Genomic DNA, 15,132 nt, shown 5'->3' with positions numbered 1-15,132 from the left:
CCAATATAGAGGAAGCTGCATCTGGAGAACAAGATGCACCAAATAACCTCTAGAAGAAGTGTTGCTTCACTTGGGAGGATTTTTAATTTTCCAATCTCTATTCAACACCTTCTGTTCCATTTCTGCAGTCTCCAACCAGATAGCATCAATATCAACTTCTAAAATTTCTATTAATCCCTTCCCCCAGATTCTCTCTTTCCCCTTCTGTCTCTATTCCTCTAGATCCCCATACCTTCCTCTTCCTTCTCCTGTCAGCTATCTTTTTAACCCTCTGCCTTCTCCCCCTGTCACTTCTTAACTTCTTTCTCTTCTACCCTCCCACCATATATCCACCTATAAGCCGTTTGCCTGTGTTTCTTCCCCTTCCCCTTCTGCCTCCCTCCCACCTTTAAATTAAGATGATTGCCTAATTTTTTACACCACAGAGGAAGGACCCAAGTCTGAAATATCGACTGCCTTTACAGTGAACCCCAGCATATGCAAGTTTTCTTGATTACCTCCACTAACCTGTTAAAATAACTTAATGGGCTGACCCTCAACTGAATTATGGATCTTAATTCTAATCGTGGGATCAAACAGTTACTCACAACCACCGGTGACTTGCCTGGCAATTACCTCTTATATAGCTCCACACAGGTTAACTTGAGCATTGAAGATGGCTTTGCTTGGCTCCTGAACTGAGGGAGTCATAGAGAGTAACAGACATACACAGCTGAGAAAGAGGCAGTTCATCCCAGCGAAAATCTGTGCCAATCATTAACTACCTATATTCCCCCATTAATCCTATGTTTAATTCTCCCCGCATCCTCATCTTCTCCTTCCCATTTACTTATGCACAAGGGGAAATTCAGACAATGGGAAATTAACCTGCCATCCCATATCTTCAGAAGGTAGGAGAAACTCAAGAAGCCAGAGAAATTCGCATGTGCTCAGAAAGGAGAACGTGCAAACTTCACGCACTCAGCACCGGGGGTAGGTTTGCACTGGGGTCTTCCTCGCTGCGAGGCAATGGCTCTATAAGCTGTGCCGTTGTGCTGTCCTGCGACTCCTTGTGGAGCAATAATACAATTCCGGCATTAACAGTAAAGAGCGACCAGCAATTTTGGAGCTTCTACAATTTGTGCAGAAATGCCAATTTTTCTATTAATTGCCTGAGATATTCAACAAGCCACAATTAGTATCTTTGCTCCATTCAATTTTCCAGAGCTAAATCCATTTCAAATTATGGTTTTCTTTTCTTATTCTTTTGACAACCTATGCAATTGGTTCAATGCATTTCAATCCACATTTAGCACAGATCACTGAGTTCTGGATATTTATGCTTAATACAGGAAAATTGAGCTAAAGTCTTTGAAATTGCCAAACTTTCATGGGTTTGGCACTTTAGATGGTATTATTCAATCCTCTGGTGGATCTCTGAGTGAAGCATTACAGAATGAGCAAAAATTAAAGACCTACGCTTGGTGGAAATCTGAAATAAAACAGATATTTTTGAGAATACTTTGATTAAAGGTCACAGGTCTGAAGTGTTCTCTCCATTTAACAGTCAGGAAAAGTCTGCCCATATTATAATGGAGAGTGCCAACAGCCTCTGGATTTCTGTTCGTGATTTTACACAGAAACCCTGAAGTCTGTCAATAATTAAAGTGTTTTTTAACTACAAACAAAAATGTTTTTGAACTTGAAATGAGTGTGAAGGTCAGGTTATTATCAGCCCATTATAAAACACTTGAATGATTTCTAACTTGACTACTGGAAGTCCCTGAGTTTCTCATGTTTACTCCATCAATAGTTACTGCTCAGTAAACTATCCACTCCAAAATAAAATCTTATAGATACAATTTTTATAATTCCTTCACTTGAACATTTCAGAACATAGCTGATATTTTTGTTGATATTATATTTTGTTGATATATTGTTGTATGTACACCCATCTTTATTTATCTGTAGAAGATTTAAAAGGGTTCTTGACACCTGTTTCTTCCTTTCTGGTTTGCAGAATGACAATTATTAAAAGGTCAAACTACCTTTGATTGTCACTTGATAACACGTTAAAAATTGATAATACGTTAAAAATTGCCCATTGTTGATAAAAATTAAAAATAAGGTTGAGAGAGCCGTGGTTTTCAAGGAATATTGGAAACTTGGTTCGAAGAAAAAGGGAGGCGTACATTAGATATAAGAAGCATGGAGTTAAGGAGATGTTTGAAAGATACATTGAATGTAAGAGGAATCTTAAGAGAGGAATTAGGAAAGCTAAAAGAAGGTACCAGAAAACTATGGCAAGCAGGGTGAAAACTAATCCAAAAGAGTTCTACAAATATGTTAATGGTAAGAGGAAAGCTAGAGACAAAATTGGTCCCTTAGAAAATCAGAGTGGAAAACTGTGTGTGGAGCCTAGAGAAATGGGGGAGATATTGAACAGTTTCTTTTCTTCGGTATTCACTAAGGAGAAGGATATTGGGAGATGTGGGATAAAAAAAGCAAATTGGGTAAATATGGGGAATATAGAGATTACAAAAGGTGTAGTTTTAGGGCTTTTGAAGAATATAAAGGTGGATAAGTCTCCGGGACCAGACGGGATCTTCCCCAGGACATTGAGAGAAGTGAAGGAGGAAATAGCAGAGGCTCTGGCGGTAATTTTCCAAATGTCATTAGATATGGGGATAGTGCCGGAGGATTGGCGCATTGCGCATGTGGTTCCGTTATTTAAAAAGGGTTCAAGGAGGAAGCCTGGCAACTATCGGCCTGTAAGTTTGACGTCTGTGGTAGGTAAATTAATGGAGAAAATTCTTAGAGATAGTACTTATAAACATCTGGATAGACAGGGTCTGATCAGGAGCACTCAACATGGATTTGTGGGAGGAAGGTCATGTTTGACCAATCTGATTGAATTTTTTGAAGAGGTGACTAGGAATGTGGATGAGGGTAGCGCAGTGGATGTTGTCTATATGGACTTCAGTAAGGCCTTCGATAAGGTACCACATGGAAGGTTAGTTAGGAAGGTGCAGTCTTTAGGTATAAATTTTAAGATAGTCAAATGAATTGAACATTGGCTGAATGGGAGAGGCCAGAGAGTGGTAGTGGATAATTGTCTGTCAGGTTGGAGGCTGGTGACCAGTGGTGTGCCTCAAGGATCTGTACTGGGCCCATTGTTGTTCGTTATATACATTAATGATCTAGATGATGGGGTGGTGAATTGGATTAGTAAATATGCAGACGATACTAAGATAGGTGGAATAGTGGATAATGAAGAAGGTTTTCAAGGATTGCAGAGGGATTTGGGCTGCTTAGAAAAGTGGGCTGAAAAATGGCAGATGGAATTTAATGCTGATAAGTGTGAGGTGCTTCATTTTGGTAAGAAGAATCAGAATAGGACATATGTGGTAAATGGGAGAGCATTGAGGAATACAGAAGAGCAGAAAGATTTAGGAGTAACGGTACATCGTTCCCTGAAGGTAGAAACTCACGTGAATAGGGTGGTGAAGAAGGCTTTTAGTATGCTGGCCTTTATCAATCATTGCATGGAATATAGGAGTTGGGAGGTGATGTTGAGATTGTATAAGACGTTGGTGCGGCCTAATTTGGAGTTCTGTGTGCAGTTCTGGTCGCCTAATTATAGGAAGGATATAAACAGAGTGGAGAGAGTGCAGAGAAGGTTTACCAGAATGTTGCCTGGGTTTAAGCATCTGGAGTATGGGGAGAGATTGGACAGATTGTGTCTTTATTCTTTGGAGCGTAGAAGGTTGAGAGGGGATTTGATAGAAGTATTTAAGATTATGAAAGGGATAGACAGAATGGATGTGGATATACTATTTCCGTTAAGAGGAGGAAAGATTAAAACAAGAGGACATGAGTTAAGAATTAAGGGGCAGAGGTTTAGAGGTAACATGAGGGGGAACTTCTTTACTCAGAGAGTGGTAGCTGTGTGGAATCATCTTCCGGGAGAAATAGTGGTGGCGGAGTCAATTGTATTATTTAAGAAAAGGTTGGACAGGTATATGGATGAGAAGAAGATGGAGGGTTATGGGCATTGTGCAGGGAGGTGGGACTAGAAAGGGGTGTTTGGTTCGGTGCGGACTAGAAGGGCCTAATGGCCTGTTTCCGTGCTGTAATTGTTATGTTATGTTATGTTAAATACATGATATATTTTAAGGAAAACAAAGGGTCACTATGAGCCTGGCACCCCTAAAAATAGAAGAAAGAGATGTAAAAGGGAGTCCTTTCAGAGTCATTAAGTGTCCATGGATATGTATCCAGCACTCCCGCAGCCACTGCAGCCGTACAGTCTCCTGGTTGATCCATCGGCGACCTGAGCTCCAGATCTAAACCTCCACACGATCAGAAAGCCTTCAGCACCTTAAAACCCTTTGGGATCCCTTCTTGCTCTCAGCATCCTCCAGAATCCAGCCTCAAAACCCTGGATCTCATGAGGCCCAGCGTCTCATATCCTTCAACCTCCTGTGGCCGCTGCCAAGCGCAGGCACAGACCTCACGGTTGCAGGATTTTACTTACAAACTCCTCTGGCTCCTTTAACAGGCCATTTAAAGCCTGTATGGAGCTATCAGCATTAGGACTGGGTGGTTGAACTCTTCGGAACACCATTGTGTCTCCATTCTCCACTCTCCTCTGGGTCCGCACCGCCAGCAAAGCTGCCACCATTTTTTTTCAGTGATGATGTCATAATAGAAGGCACTGGAAATTGAAGAGCAATAGTTGTAAAGTTATTTCAATATATTAATTATCTGCACTGAATATTGTAAGGTTGAAGACCAGAGGTTTAGAGGTAACATGAGGGGGAACTTCTTTACTCAGAGAGTGGTAGCCGTGTGGAATGAGCTTCCGGGAGAAATAGTGGCGGCGGAGTCAATTGTATTATTTAAGAAAAGGTTGGACAGGTCTATGGATGAGAAGAAGATGGAGGGTTATGGGCATTGTGCAGGGAGGTGGGACTAGAAAGGGGTGTTTGGTTCGGTGCGGACTAGAAGGGCCTAATGGCCTGTTTCCGTGCTGTAATTGTTATGTTATGTTATGAATATTTTCTGGAAGTTCTCTGCTTAACTCAACCAACACTGAGAACAAGGCTAAGCAAGTGCAATCCTTTGTGGAGAAAAGACTAAAGCAATGGTCAGTGTAAATCCAAAATCAGAACAGGAAATGTTGGAAACTTTCAGGAAGGAGGAAAAAAAATGTTAAGGGAACCGACAAATAGACTTCAGCCTGAAGCATTATCTCTGTTACTCTCCTCGTGGGCGCTGCCTAACCTGTTGAGTATTTCCACCATTTTCTCCTTTTATTTTATATTTGATCACCATGATGGTTGCTTTACAAGTGCCACCAGCAGAAATATTCCTCAAAAATGTGTTAATATTTGAAGTACTGTTGCTGGTTGTGGGAGCTGAGGTGCAGAATGACGCTTCTATAAAATAAACAGTGTGCTAAGCTGAGTGAAGATATTCCTTAGCTGCCAGAACAAGTTGAATGCAAAAGAGCTACTTTCAATTGACAAGAGTAAAAGAGTGATTTATAGCCTTCGGCATTATTTTTGACAACCGTTGACGAAATTGTTGCTCTTGCTAAATAAACAAGGAATAGACCTCTTTCTGCCTCGACATTGTACGATCCCCTGAACTGAGGAAGTCCCTCGACACCCAGCTGCTTCGTGTAAATGGGCCCATTGTCCGACTGTCCCAACATGATCTGTGCCTCCTCAAGCAGGCCTGTCAAGGAAGTACATTGATTGCACTCGGGGAAAACACATGCAGCCTGGACTCCCCTGTTTTCCCTGCTGGGCAAGGATATGTGCTGCCAGGCACAAGCAAAAGATGAGGGAGAAAGATAAGATTATGGTTAAGATTTAAAACCAGCTCACAATCTGCTATTGTATTGTGTTAACTCTCTGAGAAGGTATGTGAAGGCCAACATTTTTTTTCTGAAGGTTTGCTTCCTCAAAACAAATTGGGGATTGTACTACTGACCTAAAGATGTTTTACTGTTGATTTTCTTTTGTACTCATCATCTCATGCCTCTTGTGACAGTGTCCAACAATAGTCGGCCAGCATCGATGGATTCCAGTTGCCCTGATACCGCTTTTCCATGGTTTCAATGTCCCGGTGAAACCCTTCACTAAGTTCGTCACTGACTGCACCAAAATCAGCTGGGAAAAAGTCCAAGTCTGAAGACAGGAAATTAATTTTCTATGACATGTTACTTTTCATGGTTTTGTAAACTTGAATGCATCTGCGTGTTCAATCTGTATATCAATGCAATGTGCAGCATCTGTACATGTGAGGTGCATTTTATAGCCTGTCTGCATATATCCTGACTAAGCATGTTGGCTAAGACAGCATTTGCAGAGTACCTACAATGAATGCATGCCCAGGCACACTTGGACTGACCAAAGCAGCTTGCTTTGTGGGCAACATATCAGTAGACTTAAAATATGACAGGAAATCATAAAAATGGCTTGTATTTAAAAAAAAACGTGATTAGAAATTGTTAAAGTGATTTTTACGATTCAGCAGCCCAAAATCTATAAAATACACCCAAAAATGTTGAGGAAGAAAAAAATCTTAATTGTCCAGCAACAACCGGCCAAAGACTAACAATCACTAACTTTGGCACGATGATCATTATCATCACTTGATACGTTCTGTATCCTCTCCATTGCCACCAATCGTCCCTCAAAGTTACTGCTGCCACCGATCTAGAAGGTGGACATCACTGATCACGAGGGCCAACAATATTCCCTGTTCCCGCCTCTATGGTGGTGCTGGGTGGCCGCTGAAGTTTTTGTCAATTATGATAGTTTTACTCACAGTGCAACTTCTACGACTGTTCAATCACATGATTATTTGAGTCCAAAAAGATAGTGAAATTATTTCTAACTACTTCTTCCAGCCCTGCTAATTAAGACAACAGGGCAGCATTAATCAATCACTGATGCTTTTCTCACGAAAGACTGTGGGCTATTTATGTTATCAGTTACATCAACTTGAGTTTGAGGCAGCTCTCTCCATGGGCCTAGATAATAATTGTGCTGCACTTGAATATCACTTACGTGCTTGGCTGAGGTTATTGTGGTACACCTGATTATGTACTTAAAAGACAGCCCTTGTGCCAGTGAATCAATAAAGGACTTTTGAAAATGTCTTAGTCCTTCAGACAAAATGGAAGCAAAATGAGAATTTTAAAAGCTATGTGTAGTGTATATTCTAACCTCACTGGACTGTTGCTATAGCAATTTGGAGTACAATTTCACAAAAAAAAAATATGGATTGCATTTAAGCCAGAAGCCCCCTTGTGCTTAATCTAGGAAATGTTCACAATCACTAGAGATCTGTGCCTTCTAATCCTACAGTTTCTCTTCTAAGACTGTATGTGAAAGATGATATAAATTAATCATTATGATGTAAGGGATTCTTTTATTAGATTAATGTTGGTGCTATAAACTGCCCACTGCTAGGATTGGTTTTAGAGGTAAATCTTTTGCCCTTTCCAAAATAAAGAGTAGAGCAACGGCAATACCTAATCAGCGAGGGATTTATTTTTTAAGTACGATTTCACAGGCAAAAATTTAATTGAGAATAAGATTTGCATTTTCTCTGTCTTTCCCTCCGAAAGTTATATATTTCAGAAAAGGACAGCTCTCTTTCTTCTTAGTTCCAGAAAACGTTGGACCAATCTGTCAATTTGCCCGAGACCGTTGGAAACAAGAACTGGAGTAAGCCATTTGGCCCTTTCTATCGGTATTAGAATTCACTGTATTCATACACCACATTCTTGCACTAACTTGATATCCCTTAATCCCTTCAGCATCGCAAGGTCCATCAATCTCAGTTTGGAATAAACAAAACGTTTAAGACTCCTCAGCTCTCTGGGATGGAGTATTCTAGATAGTTACCAACTTCTGGGTGTAGAAACTTCTAATTTCTGTTCTGAATGATGACTCCATAAATGGAGATGATGACCAACCCTGCCAAACAAAACCTCAACTCCACATCTGTCAAGTAACCCAGCTGCTTGCAGGCTTCAGTGAGGTCACACCTAATGCTTATAAGCTCAAGAGAATTTTGACACGGTCTTTGCAACCTCTCCTCTTACAACAAACCCACTGTTCCAGAAATAAATCTGGTAAAGCTTTGCAGCACTCCTTGACCTGACTGACACTGCACTCCAATTACTCACCCTTATTTCGGAATATTTTCTTTGAGAGACTCACTAAAAAAATAGCGAGAAAGGGTGAAAAGGGAAACAAACTGGATTAAGTTTTGGGAAGAAGGGATGATTTATTATTTGATGTCAGTGTCAAATACATATTCATAAATGTTTATTTTCTTTTAACTGGGTGACTATTCAATTCCCAAATTTTATTTCCTTCCCATTTCTCTATTTTGTGAGTACATTTAGTGAATAATTATTGCTTGTTAAAATAAATCAACTTTTCCAACTTCTAAATTGCAGCATGAATTAATATCCAAAGTATTAAACTAAAGTTTGGCATATAACCATTTATGGAGCGGAAACAGGCCATGTTGGCCTTTCGAGTCCACACCGGTTACTTCTTTGTGTGGAAAAGGGCCTAGCTTTGATATTATGTCTGGTCCTGAAATCGGGCAGTCAGTTGAATGGCCTTTTAGTGATATTCCTGACGGTTTACTTTCTTTTCTCTGTATGAATTCATAAGCACACATATTTTGCATGACTTACACTTTTCCAAAATTTTAATGGCTTGGTAAATAACATGTTGGTGGTAGTTTGTCATAGACTTCTTCAGGTTAGTCTAATTCAAGTCTCCCACAATAATCGGGAAGGCATCAGAATGTGCTCTCTATATGATCTGACATATTTCCTATTTCAATTTGTATTTATTGTTTCATAATTTTTTTTAAAATTACAAACTTATTTGCAAACTACATGTTCAGAAAAATGTTTTAAATACTAATAGTATAATTATACCATCTGCAACGTATTACATATGTGACTGGATAAAATATGCAAAATCTCCAATGAACATTCTGAAAATTTCCTGCAGGATTTGTCTCAGACTGATTTTAGTTTGAAAAATCTAAGATGGAAAATGTGATGGAATACACTTTCTGTGTCCATTGCACACACCCCTCCCCCTCCACCACCCCCCCCCACCCCCCCCACCCCATCTCTTCACTGCAGTGACTGAAGATGGGCAAAGGCAACATTATTTCTTTCTTTCTTTTCTTTGGCTTGGCTTCGCGGATGAAGATTTATGGAGGGGGTAAAAGTCCACATCAGCTGCAGGCTGCAGGCTGACAAGTCCGATGCGGGACAGGCAGACACGGTTGCAGCGGCTGCAGGGGAAAATTGGTTGGTTGTTGGGTTTTTCCTACTTTGCCTTTTGTCAGTGAGGTGGGCTCTGCGGTCTTCTTCAAAGGAGGTTGCTGCCCGCCAAACTGTGAGGCGCCAAGATGCACGGTTTGAGGCGATATCAGCCCACTGGCAGTGGTCAATGTGGCAGGCACCAAGAGATTTCTTTAGGCAGTCCTTGTACCTTTTCTTTGGTGCACCTCTGTCACGGTGGCCAGTGGAGAGCTCGCCATATAACACGATGTTGGGAACATTATTTACACATGGTAATAACAGCACTTACTTCTGGCAATGTGAATGCAGATGAAGGGAACATTTTGGTGTCACTGGGCACACAGATCTGATGCAAAGCATGACATTTAAAATCACAACAATATCATTTTTTAAATATTTTATTTAATTTTTAATAAAGTATATATATATATATATATATATATGTGTGTGTGTGTATATATATATAAAACAATTGGGTCAAGAGCAGTGATTAGCAGTGATTCCCACTCAAATCCCACCTTAAGCAATCCCTTACTCATCACAGCGCACCAATGGCCTAGGGATTACTTTGAGTGGTACGTGAGTGGAAAGAAAAAAATTGGGAACCACTAGATTATAGCAACACTTAATATAATTAATTGATGCTGCACTGCTTATAACCATATAACCATATAACCATATAACCACTTACAGCACAGAACAGGCCAGTTCGGCCCTACTAGTCCATGCCGTAACAAATCCCCACCCTCCTAGATATCTTGAAGTCCAGTAGCTGTTCTCCTTCTCAGAGGAAGTTTGGAACCCTATTAGTTTTATTAATCTCAACACAGATAAACTATACAACTTTACAAAATACTAATTCAGCTGCAGCAAGTATTTCAGTGCATATGTGCACTGAATAATGCATATGACAATCATTTCATAACCATGATTATTGTGGCAGCCCCCTCGGGTGCCTCACAAAATGAAGGATGAACACGATGGCCTGCAGCGCTACCCTCCAGTTGGCCATAACTGGCCTATCAAGGAAAGCGGATCACAAATGCACCAATCAGGGCTGAGGGGGCTTTACCACGCCCCTCATCTTGACAAAAAAACAGGGCTGTGAACCCAATAAAGCTCAGTGTCAACTACACTCAACTGGGGTTCATGTCATTCTTTCTAGGAACAGTGCATTCTTTCTGAGCTAACCTGCATGCAGCTATAACTTCTCCTGCACTATAGACTCCGCAGAGCCATAGCTTGTAGCAGCTAGCTATATTATTATCATTATCAGAACCAACTAGACCATGTGTAGGGCAGGCTAGGTAAATGAAAACTTGGGTCAGGGACTCCTTTGATACTTGGGGTTAGTGAGGGATATTTCACTTGAAGATTTATTGCACAAACTATTGCAGATCGGCTTGTGTCTGGAGATGGTATTTCTCCAACTTTGTTCTATCTAATTGATGGTGCTGCCCCAATATGTTTCCTCGTGCTCAATGTCAGCTCGGTGCATAGTTTTAGATAAAACTCTCCCCTTGTTTGCTAACTCTTGACATTCAACAACTTAGATAAATTGGGAGTGCCTCAAGATGGGACAGATGTGTACTGTGTAGTAAGATGATCAACCTAAAGCAGTGGTTCTCAACCTTTTTCTTTCCACTCACATACCACTTTAAGTAATCCCAGTACTCTGTGATTAGTAAGGAATGGCTTAAGGTGGGTTGTGAGTGGGAAGGGAAGATTGAGGATCACTGCTCTAGACCCAATTGTTACTGAAATAATTTGCTTGAGAAAAATTGCCAATGGCCCATTTCCTTTTAAGGTATGAAACCATGCACATAACGAGTCAATGAGGGACAATTAAAACAGTGCTTTTCAAACTTTTTCTTTACACCCACATACCATGTTAAGCAATCCCTTACTAATCACAGAGCACCTGTGACATAAGGAATTCTTAAAGTGGAATATGAGTGGAAAGAAAAAGGTTAAGAACCACTGACTGAAAGGTTCACTTGTAAAGCAATAGATTTCTGTGTGTGTTATGTATCCAATTAAGAGAGAAAGCAAATTTGTATTATCACTGGGACACTGAAGAGAATCTTGTAAATCTTTTTCATAATTGTTAATATAATGGCAGGCTTCCTTTATTGGTTGGGGCAGTGAGTAAAAGAGTAAGGAAATAATGTTGCAGCTATATAAAACCTTAGTTTTGCTGCCCTAGGAAAAACATGGGCAATTCTTCTTGTTACATCACAGAAAAGTTTTGGAAGCTTTGGAAAGGTACAGCAGAGATTTATCAGGGACCTATCAAGACTGAAGGGTATGAACTGCAATGAGAAGTTTGGACAACTTCGGTTGTTTTCTCTGGAACGTCATAGTCTGAGGAGAGATAGAACAATGAGAGGCAGAGATAGGGTAGAGAATGAGAATCTTTTTTTTCCAGGGTAAAAAATATAAGAAGACATGCATTTAAGGTGAGCTGGGGTGGGAAGCTTAAAGGTGATTTGCAGGGCAAGTCATTTTTATAAACACTGAGGTGCCTTGAATGTGTTAACAAGGATAATGGTTGAGGAACACTGATTAAGAGGCTTCTGGTTCTATGTGGAGGGGATTGATGAATATGTTTCATGGGCATACAGCAGAGATTTAGTTCAATTTGGCATCATGTTCAGCCAAAAGGAATATTCTTGTGCTGTGCTGTTCTATGTTCTATCTTTGTCCAATGTAATTATGCTTGCGTTATCCATGAATACAATTGCTCCAACATAGCACGGAAGGGATTAATTACAATATATGGTCAGAAGGTATCTCACTTTATGTCAACGTAGAACTTTCCTTCAGACATGATTTTTTTCCCCCCAACGTTACATTATCTTCTTTCAAAAAGGATTTTGCAAGCATTGTCTACCCCTGCCAGGGAGCGGTGCTTGCTATAAATAAGAAGTTGCAAAGAGTAAGGGGCACAACAGAAACATTGTCGTCATGCAGCCAAAGACTTGCATTTTAGAATGGTCTGGAAAAAAAATGAAGGAAACAAAACGCTGCTGGATTTTTTTCTCATCTCAAACTTTAAATGTCATGGGAGATCCAGCCCTGAATTGCAATTCAATGCAGCACAAATCAGTGATATGTTAGGGCCAAAGACAATTTCTGCTTCATTGAGTTATGATAGTGATTTGGTGGAGAGATTATTAAGCTGAATCACACTAACAATCCCACCCTCGTAGGGACAGATTCCAAGAGTTGTACACCACAGGAAAAAAGCTCTTCAGCCCACCATGTCCATGCTGTTCTTTTTATCTTCCACTTCCATTGCTTTAATTTCTTCATGCCACTCAATGGGCACAGGGGCACTGGAAATAAATCAAAGATTTACTCGAAAAGAAAGAAACTGCAGGTGTTGGAAACACTCAGCAGGTCAAGGCAGCATCTGTGGAAAGAGAAAGAGATTGTACATGTAGCTCAATGTCCTTCATTAGAGCTGTATAAGCAGCAGGTTGAAAAGGATAACCAAACGAGCATTAAGAAGAACATTGCATCATTCAGATGAAATTATTTATCTAACAAATTAAAAGTGTTTCTTCCCCAGACCTGCAATGTATCTCCAGCATTTAATTGTTTTGCTTCAGATTTTCAGTATCTGCAGTCTCTTGCCTTTCAATATATATTGCTTGTTAGATTAAGTTATCCAGCGATAGGTTCATATAAATCTTGTCCACAATTGCTTATTGGAACTGTGTTTGCAAAAGACATAAATACAGTTAGACCAACATACCATAGATAACACATTTAAAATATATATCTAGAAGATAAATAGATCATACTTCAATTTAACATCTAGCTTTCTGGCACGTGTGATTTTCTTGATCATTTGTCGTTGATTATCATCTTTTGCGTGCACTATCTAACCTTGGCAGGGAGCTGTGCTACAAATATGGTGCTTTGAAGGGTATTCTGCATATCAGAGCCATTGCTGTCATGTCAGTGAATGCTAACATTTTAGAATAGTGTGAGAAATAACTGAAGGAAACAAATCATACAATATGAAATAAAATAAATGACACTGTGGCACCCTTCTGTTTGTGAACTGATTATGCATGTCTTTACATGTGTCACTTCATAGACATTGCTGAGAGGCAACCTTGTAGACTCTATGGGATAAGTGGCTTAGCTTCATCCAAGCCAGAACTCAAGGCTGGCCTTTTTCAAAGGGACACTGTGACGGAGAACCTGCATTTATCTGAGTGACTAAGTGGTATGTTGGTGCAGCTGCTAGAGCTGCTCCCTCAAGACTCCAGCAACCCAGGTGCGATCCTAACCACCGATGTTGTCTGAGTGGAGTTTGCATGTTTTGCCTGTGATGGGCTTGGATTTCCCCGGGTGCTCCCATTTCTTCCCGTGTATAAAAGATCTGAGGGTTGGTAGATTCATTGGCGCAGTGCCCCTAATGGTAAAGACAGAGGCATTGCGGCAAGAATAAAGTGGGATTTGACGTGAATGAGTGCTTGATGCCTAACGTGAACCTGGTGAGGTTAGCGCAATGCCTTTTACAGTTCCAGTGATCGGGACTGGACCTGGGTTCGAATCCCACACTATCTGTAAGGAGTTTGCACATTCTCCCTATGTCCACATGGATTTTCTCCAGGGGCTCCCATTTCCTCCCACTGTTCAAAACGTACCAGGGGTGTAGGTTAATGGGGTGTAAATTGGGCAGTACGGACTCATGGGCTGAAATGGCCTGTTACCCTGCTGTATGTATAAATTTAAATTCAAATTGTTGAAGGAATAGTTTCTGATGAAGGGTTTCTTCCCAAAAGGTTGACTATCTATCGCTTTCCATGGATCCCTCCTAAACCACTGAGTTCCTCCAGCATTTTGTATGTTAATTATGTTAATTCCAGATAACTGGAATCTGTAGTCTTTCTCTTTACCTCCTGATAGTCAAAGGTTCAAAAGAGAAACATATTGCAACCTTTTCCATGGAGTGCAACCCTTTCCATGGAGTGCAATTAAACTTATGGGCAAGTTTTCTCAGTCCATGCATTGCTCCAAAACTTCTATTATTTGCATAAGAAATGCATTGTAAGTTTTATTTATATATATATATATATAAATTGAAGGTTTCCTAAATGAGGCTAAAATCACAGAAGCAGCATTCATCAGAGGAGCTCAAAAAACGTTCCCTTAACACCGTTTAGTGTTACACTAATGTAACATCCGATTAGTTCCTAACTTGGGAGGTGAGTAAGCTGGCATGATGGAATTTGTAATTTTATGAAGAATGCTATTGTCAATTTTCAATGCAAATTTCATGGGTTGGATGTCGGAGGACCTTGCTCACGCCTTGAAATCCCTAACTCCCATCCTCCTGTGGTTGCACTGACCTCTTGTGGCCAATGGTTCCTATAACCTTTGAAGCCTCTCTGCCATGGCCATTCTATGAAATGGGATGGACTGCCAGTGGCGACTGGAACCCAAAAAGGCACAGAGCTCACCTGATTGTTTTTCAACAGCCCAGTATTTGTTTTCTCCAATAAGTTTTCAATGATTAAAGATGTGACAAAACAATCGACGTTCTCTGCCACTACAATTGCAAGAACATCCCTGAGGCCAACCTTTTTAATTTTGCACCCCATTCACACACTGACATGCCTATCCATGGCCTCATGCACTGCCAAACCAAGGCTACTCTTAAATTCTTATATAACACCTTACATTCCTTCTGGGCACTCTCCAACCAGACAGCAACCAACTTCCCCAGTTTCTGTTAAACCTCTCCCCTGAGTCTCTCTCTGCCCCATCCCTCTACA

General features: G+C 40.5%; 1 long non-coding RNA gene across 1 annotated transcript in view; it reads right to left on the bottom strand.

Moving 5' to 3' along the window:
* Window positions 1-3,858: 3,858 nt before the first annotated feature.
* LOC138753311 (uncharacterized) overlaps window positions 3,859-15,132 on the bottom strand; it is a 50,344-nt gene continuing 39,070 nt past the window's right edge. The window contains exons 5-6 of the long non-coding RNA XR_011351098.1: window positions 12,914-13,056; window positions 3,859-4,696 (exon numbers count right to left, since the gene is read on the bottom strand). This is a non-coding gene — a long non-coding RNA (uncharacterized lncRNA). The remainder of the gene's footprint in view (window positions 4,697-12,913; window positions 13,057-15,132) is intronic.

The sequence above is a fragment of the Narcine bancroftii genome, chromosome 2 (assembly GCF_036971445.1).
Source record: "Narcine bancroftii isolate sNarBan1 chromosome 2, sNarBan1.hap1, whole genome shotgun sequence".
Classification (NCBI taxonomy): domain Eukaryota; kingdom Metazoa; phylum Chordata; class Chondrichthyes; order Torpediniformes; family Narcinidae; genus Narcine; species Narcine bancroftii.
This window is presented reverse-complemented; position numbering and strand designations above follow the sequence as displayed.